The sequence below is a fragment of the Lathyrus oleraceus genome, chromosome 1 (genome assembly GCF_024323335.1).
Source record: "Lathyrus oleraceus cultivar Zhongwan6 chromosome 1, CAAS_Psat_ZW6_1.0, whole genome shotgun sequence".
In the NCBI taxonomy this organism is placed as follows: Eukaryota; Viridiplantae; Streptophyta; class Magnoliopsida; order Fabales; family Fabaceae; genus Lathyrus; species Lathyrus oleraceus.
This window is the reverse complement of record NC_066579.1, coordinates 459,978,152-459,985,639: the sequence shown is the minus strand read 5'-3', so window position 1 is coordinate 459,985,639 and position 7,488 is coordinate 459,978,152. Positions and strand designations below refer to the sequence as shown.

Below are 7,488 nucleotides of genomic sequence, written 5' to 3'. Positions count from 1 at the left end.
CACCACAGCTAGATTGCAAATCACCAGTTTATCTTTAGCCTCCAAAGTCGCTAACAGCATAAACAACTCTGCCCCATCTGTTACTGCCTCATTCACCTGCCTCGCTGATAGAAACAAACTCTTTCCTTCCTCAATCTCAGGAAAGATCACAGTCTTATCAAAACAATTGATATAAACTCGGTTAAACACCAACCAGTTCATACCCAAGATAACATCAATCTGCACTAGTGGAAGACACACAAGGTCCATCCCAAAGTCTCTACCAAAAATACTCAAAGGACAATTTAAACAAACTGAAGTAGTAGTCACTGAACCCTTCGCAGGAGTATCAATCACCATACTACCATGCATCCCAGATATCTCTAACTTAAGTTTCACAGCACAATCCAAAGATATAAAGGAATGAGTAGCACCAGTGTCAATAATAGCTACAAGAGGAAAGCCATTAATATAACACGTACCTCGGATCAAACGATCATCTGCAAAAGTCTCAGAACCCGATAAAGCGAAGACCTTGCCTCCCGACTGGTTCTCTTTCTTTGGCTTAGGACACTGTGGGCTAATATGACCCAACTCTCCACAGTTGAAACAAGTCACAGTCTTTGACCGGCACTCTGCAGCCAAATGACCACCTTTTCCACACTTGAAACACTTCCTCTCAGCACTGGTACATTCATGGACACGATGTCCAGCCTGACCACATCTGTAACACTTAGCAGGGGCACTAGAGTCTCCCCCACTAGACCTCTTCATTCCACTCGGTCTCTGGAAACCTTTGCCAGCTGCATACGGTTTCCCACGATCATTCTGATTCTTGCCTTTCCTATCAACCCTCTGCTGATAGCTTTCCGCTCTGGCCTTGGTATCCTGTTCAAAAATCCTGCAACAGTCAACCAAATCAGAAAACACTCTAATCCGCTGATATCCAATAGCCTGCTTGATCTCGGGACGCAACCCGTTCTCAAACTTCACACATTTTAAAAATTCTCCAGCAGCCTCATCATAGGGAGTGTAATACTTCGACAACTCTGTGAACTTAGCAGCATACTCCGTAACAGACCGATTGCCCTGCTTCAATTCTAAAAACTCTATCTCTTTCTTTCCTCTGACATCCTCTGGAAAATACTTCCTCAGGAATCTCTCTCTAAACACCGCCCAAGTGATCTCAGCATTCCCAGCAGATTCCAACTCAGTGCGGGTAGCAACCCACCAATCATCTGCTTCTTCTGACAGCATATGCGTACCGAACCTGACCTTCTGGTTATCGGCACACTCAGTCACTCGGAAGATCCTCTCGATCTCCTTCAACCACTTCTGAGCACCATCTGGATCGTATGCTCCCTTGAACATTGGAGGATTGTTCTTCTGGAACTCACTCAGTTGACGAGCAGCTCCCATTCCCACAACATTCGGATTTCCCCCAAGTACTCCAGCCAGCATACCCAGAGCCTCAGCAATCGCAGCATCGTCTCTACCTCTTCCAGCCATCTCTATTCTGAAAACCCAACAAGCTAAAACAATAAGTACTGATAGGGTTACACAACACCTATCCCGTACAGGGGAAACAGAATAATTACGACTCGACTCGACCGACTATGCTCTGATACCACTAATGTAACACCCTTCTAAAATACCCCAAATATTTAATTAAAAATAGCAATATATCAATCAGAGTAATTATGCAATTAAGGGTGTCACACAATCGTTTCACACCATTCACCATAATAACTGTCATGCTCTTTTATTAACTCAAAACATAAAGCATTTGCACAATACGCAGCGGATAGAAATCAAATCAATCATGCAAAACATGTAACACATTACATGTAAAATTATTCAACAAGGTAAAACATCCCGTCCCGATGTTACATCTATCAGAGCATGACCCACTAAGGAGATTACACTAGACTCCAAGCATTAGCTTCTACTCAATCACTGCTCGTTACCTGAAAAATAGTTGTAAGGGTGAGTTCCTCAATCGATATAAAAAGCATTATAAAATATCATGTAATGCTAAGTAAATAACACATTAATCACCCTAATCATATCACACATTCAGTAACGGCACATCAACTCAAATATCATACTCAATACCAACACAATTCATACTCATACTCAATGCCAACACAACATACGTATAATATTGGAATACATCCATTCATATTATACGCCATACATACATTATGCAATGAGACTCCATGCATGCGGTACCGACTATTCGTGAACATATAGTTCAACCTCACCGATCAAATCCAGATACGGCTACCAAGCCCACTAGTCCCACTCATTTGAGACCTAGTGACTCACTCACTAATTCCTCACCATGGGAATTAGCTACCACCCCAAGGGCTATGCTATGCACGCTAATCACCTAGCAATGCAACATCATCAACAACAATCCACAATGATTTACTCACTAATTCCTCACCATGGGAATTAGCTACCACCATAAAGGCCACAATATGCATGCTAATCCACCTAGCAATGCAACATCATCAACAACAATCCACAATGGACATATGCTCATACTCTAAGCCATAAAACAGTCCATTCACCAACACATGCATAATATATACATTCACAACCTTATGCATATTTTCACACATCATCAGCATATTTATCACATAATCATATCATGTCATGCCAAATAATTCAATCACAGTATTAGCACACTCTACTAATACCTATCCTACTCAAAACAACGGGAAATAATCCCTACTATATCACACACCGATATAGGCCAATCCCCAATTATGTACACAACATTTAAATACCAATTTTTCCCACTTTTCAACAGTGTTAACGCCCTGGGTTAACCGGTTAACGCAACACTGAACACGCTTCCTGGCAATTCACAACAGTGTTAACCGGTTAACGCCCTGGGTTAACCGGTTAACGCAGACAGAACAGCAATATTTTCCCAACTCAAAACAGTGTTAACCGGTTAACGCCTTGGGTTAACCGGTTAACGCAAGCAAAACAGCAACACTTCATAATTCACAACAGTGTTAACCGGTTAACACCCTGGGTTAACCGGTTAACGCAAGACAGAAAGCTGTTCCTGCGCTAACACGAAGCAGAATGCAGAATTCTCCGCATTTCCCGCCGTTGGAGGACTTCCGGACCTCCGATTCCGATTCCGTAAAAAGCTATACGTTCGAAAAATCACTACCCACCCAATTACAGATTCAATTACGGCTTAACACAGTTTATTCATCACAATTTTTCAGCATCTAACATCCCAATTAGGGTCAATTCAACGGTTTATCACTACCCATTACATGTTAACCCATAATACCCATTAAACGACGATAAACCCCCCTTACCTGAGTTAATCCGGCAATCCTTTAGCCTCAAGCTCTTCTCTTCTCCAACCTTCTTCCTCTTGCTCTGCCTCTTTGCCCTTTTCCTCTTTTTGAGCCGCTTCTCTGTTTTCACGTGAAAACTCTTTTTACCAAAAAATGGAACTCTTTTTCCTTATTTCCAACTTATATATTTTCCAATAATTATTATTCCAATAATAATAATAATAATAATCCAATAATTCCAATTATTTAATTAAATTAACAAATATAATATTAACTTAAATTAAATAATTATCTTATTTTTATCGGGGTGTTACACTTTGTACCATCTATCATTCCCATTGATTTGATTTTGATCCACCCACAATTCATTCATGTCTTTTGATTCATGTTAATGGTTCATTTGAGATTTTTCATGGGTCATTCTCTCGTGTTTAATTCATTGGACATTGTGCTTTGATTCTAAGCCCATTATAATTCATGGCCATAATTGATTCAAGCCATACATGTTCAAGTTTATCATGGCAAATTCAAGTTCATTCAACTATCATGTTCATGTGATATTTCAAAATCAATCAATTCCATTCAAACATACATTCCAGAACCAATCCAATTTATTCAAAATATATCAATTTCATTCATTACATAATCATATAAATATCCATTACATGAGGAAAAACAAAAAAAATGAAGTTTTAACCAAATGTGTGACTTTTGTCAACATTGACTTTTTGGTCAACTTTGATCAAAGTCAACCCAATCCTAAAAAACCTTAAATCACATCCTAATTCTAATCCAAATGCCAATTTTGATCCTTGGTCCTTGAATTGGCCTTTTACTCCAAATTCAAACTTGTGTCATTCACTTTGCAAGCCACTTGGTGCATGCCATGTCCCACCAACACCAAGTGCAAAACCATACACATTCAAATGACCTGCATGAACCATAAGTCAATACCATTCTGAATTGGGCCAAACACTTCATCTTGCAAGAAAACCTGTAGGGCATAAGCAAGCCATCAGTCAGTAGGCCATGTTAATCATGTTACAACAAAAACCAAGTCGTGCCAAGCATCAATGCAACATGCCCTAATTCTGCAATGCATAACAAGACTATAATCCACAATTCTGTAGAACCTTGCCACAAATCATGCCACAATATCAGAACATGGTGAAATATGAAGTACCATGAAATTGCAAGGCTAGGCTAGGAATGGGATCATACCTACTGCAACACTTCCACCACATCCAGGTCTTCTAGAATACAACATCAGAAATAATGCATACTTGTTGCAGTCATAATTCACGTTACAATCACCTAAGTCAGTCCTGCAAGTATTGAAACAAAAACCATTAAATACAATACCTTTATAAATCCTGGACCTGCCTTGGTAATGCATTAAGGCCAAGTTCTGCAATGAACCACAACTCCATAAATAATTATGAAACATGCTCAAAAGCATAGCAGTTAATACAAGCCTCTTGCAGTGCAATCAATAATATGCCACACTTATAGCCAACCATACAAAACCTGCAATGGCATAACCACAATCCATATACAATAGTTCAACATCAAAGCATTGCAACAAAACCAAAGTTAACTAATCACATAACATAATATCACCAACGAAGCCATGCTAATTGTGCATACAATCTACTTGCAGCAAATGCAATCCTACCAGCTAATGCATACCTGCAACATGAACCATACACAAGGCCTGCAACAAATGCCAAGCCAAAAACACCTTACCTATTGCATCACCAACCCTGCAACATCAGGACCAAGCAAACCATGCATCCTAACCTCACCTGCAGGGAAATCACAACAATGCATTAGCTCATGTCAAGTATTGTAAATCATTCAAAGAAATCATACACAAGTATTCAATGCATCCACCATAAACATCATGCACCAATCATGAAGGGCGTATCAAACAATGGTATTCATAACATAAGCATTCCAAACATAACCATAAGCTAGCATATGGCATACACACCAAATAAAAAATAATAAGTTTGCAGCAATGCACCAGGTAGCAGCAGTTTAAATAATACAGTTCACAAAGCACATCAATTGAACAATTAACCTACCACATCAACTAACCCACACTCAATGATAACTAACCTAACTCGAGAAGTAGTTACAACTAACAGAAAACTAATTAGCCTCGAATTGCATAAAAAGTTAGTTACAACTCTAACTGAATTTGCTAACTGATTTCACTCACTCTATAACAAACTCTAACCAACTCCTAACACAATTCCATAACCGAATTTCACAAACTCCAAAGCCCTAACCACCTATAAATGGGTCCAATCATCTCATTTTGAGTTGGCCAATGATTGATCATTCAAACTCTCTACCATTTTCTCACTCTCGATCCTCATCTTCTTTTTTAATCCACAATCATCACCAATAACATAATCACAAGAACTCTCTCCAATCATTAGACATTTCATCTGAACTCTCACCACTTTACCTCACTTAGAACCAGAATTTCAAACCCTCTTTCATCTTCAATCACCTAAACATGCACTCAAATGCACAACTCACTCTCTCCAAAGGGGCACCTTCACCTTCATCATCCTCTGAATCATTTGAGCACTGAGCTCGAATCAACCTCAAGTCTTCATCATACTACATCAATCCCTCAAGATCAGAACCTCATAGCACTTAGTCGACATTCACAACAAAAACATCAAAAAGAAGAAAGAATGACAAAGAAGGAGGAGAGGATTTCTAGCAAGGAAGAGATTCAGATATACCTACATGGAGTTCCATCATCGACATCAGCTTCAAGGTCTTCGGCATGATGAGTATAGAATTCCTCATTCCATCAATTTCTTGTTTCTAGCATGTAGAGAAATGAAAGTGGATTCAAAGCCCCAATCCCATGGGCTTTGAATCTTCAAAGAGGGAATTTAATTTAAGATTGAAGTATTAGGGTTCTTGGTGATTTCGTTGCGGTTAAGGTTATAGACTCAAACTCTGGTGAAATTGATGGCATTTTTTAGACGAGAGGGTCAAGATGAGGGGAACAGTGTATCCAATTTTCATTTTGGATGGCCACCGCTGCCGGAGGCAATTTCCGGCGCGGTGGACCATGGTGAGGTTCATCGGAGTATGACCTAAGATGATTGTTTGAGCTGGCGCATGTTTTCCGTTCAATTCAAATTCAGTTTGAGTTCAATTATCCCACGTGCCAATAACTTGCTGAAGTCACATGTGCTAAACTGTTTGCATTGTGATTGTTGGGCCTCATGTACATGGGCACAGCCTTGAATTCCTTGCCATCATCCCTAAATACTCACTACACCCCATGCCATGACTATAGATTCATTGGGCCTTTGGTCACCCAAATCCCATGCGCCCGGGATTTACTTCCTGCACCATTTTCCAGATATGACCCCCCTGTCCCAAATCCTTTCATTTATTATTTTTTCTATTTTCTTGATTTTAATTCTTGTTGTTTTAAATACTTTAATTCGTTTTTGTGATATTAATTATAGTTTTGATTTCTAATTGTTGATTGTTTAGAAAGATAATAAAATCTACTCAACTGTTAATTGTTCATTTGAGATTTTTAATTAGATTAGAATTAAAATTTGTCATGTTTAGAACTAATTTGTTTGTTAATCAAATTAGAAAATCCATATAAAAGAATTTATTAACCATTTTAATTTTGATGTGATGAATCATTTTTAATTCTTGACAATTAACATGTCTTGGATTAATTAGGATTAAAACATTTTAATTCCCTTTTTAATTTCACATCCCCATGTTCATGTATTGTCTTGACTTTAATTCCATTTTAATTGTTCAATTTCTTTGATTGTGGTTATTAGATCTAAATTGAAAATGGTATTTCAATTTGATATGATGTGTTAGCATGTCTATTATTTTCTCACCATGATCATTATACCATTCCATCATTTCAACATTTCATCCATTTGTTTAGCATTTTTAATAATAATTTTAATTCCATTTTGTTAATGCATGCTAACCACTTTTGTTGTTTTTGTGTTGACATGTGAATGAGAGATCCTAACCAACCAAGTTATCCATTTCACTTTTATTCATTCAATTATATTGTATTGTTTGAAGTGTCATACCACTTGTATGATTTAGGCATGACATGTGGTTTGTAATTTGTCTAATATTCTTTTCATTTCCATTTATGTTG

At 38.1% G+C, this 7,488-nt stretch overlaps 1 long non-coding RNA gene across 2 annotated transcripts; it reads right to left on the bottom strand.

The window, feature by feature from the left end:
- Nucleotides 1–3,901: 3,901 nt before the first annotated feature.
- On the bottom strand, nucleotides 3,902–6,527 carry LOC127085450 (uncharacterized). Of its 2 annotated transcripts, none has more exons than XR_007789139.1 (3): nucleotides 6,075–6,527; nucleotides 4,530–5,113; nucleotides 3,902–4,302 (listed from the first exon to the last, which is right to left on the bottom strand). It is a non-coding gene; the product is annotated as an uncharacterized LOC127085450 (long non-coding RNA). The 2 variants fall into 2 exon arrangements; XR_007789138.1 differs by having other exon boundaries at nucleotides 6,071–6,526.
- Between the last annotated feature and the right edge of the window lie 961 nt (nucleotides 6,528–7,488).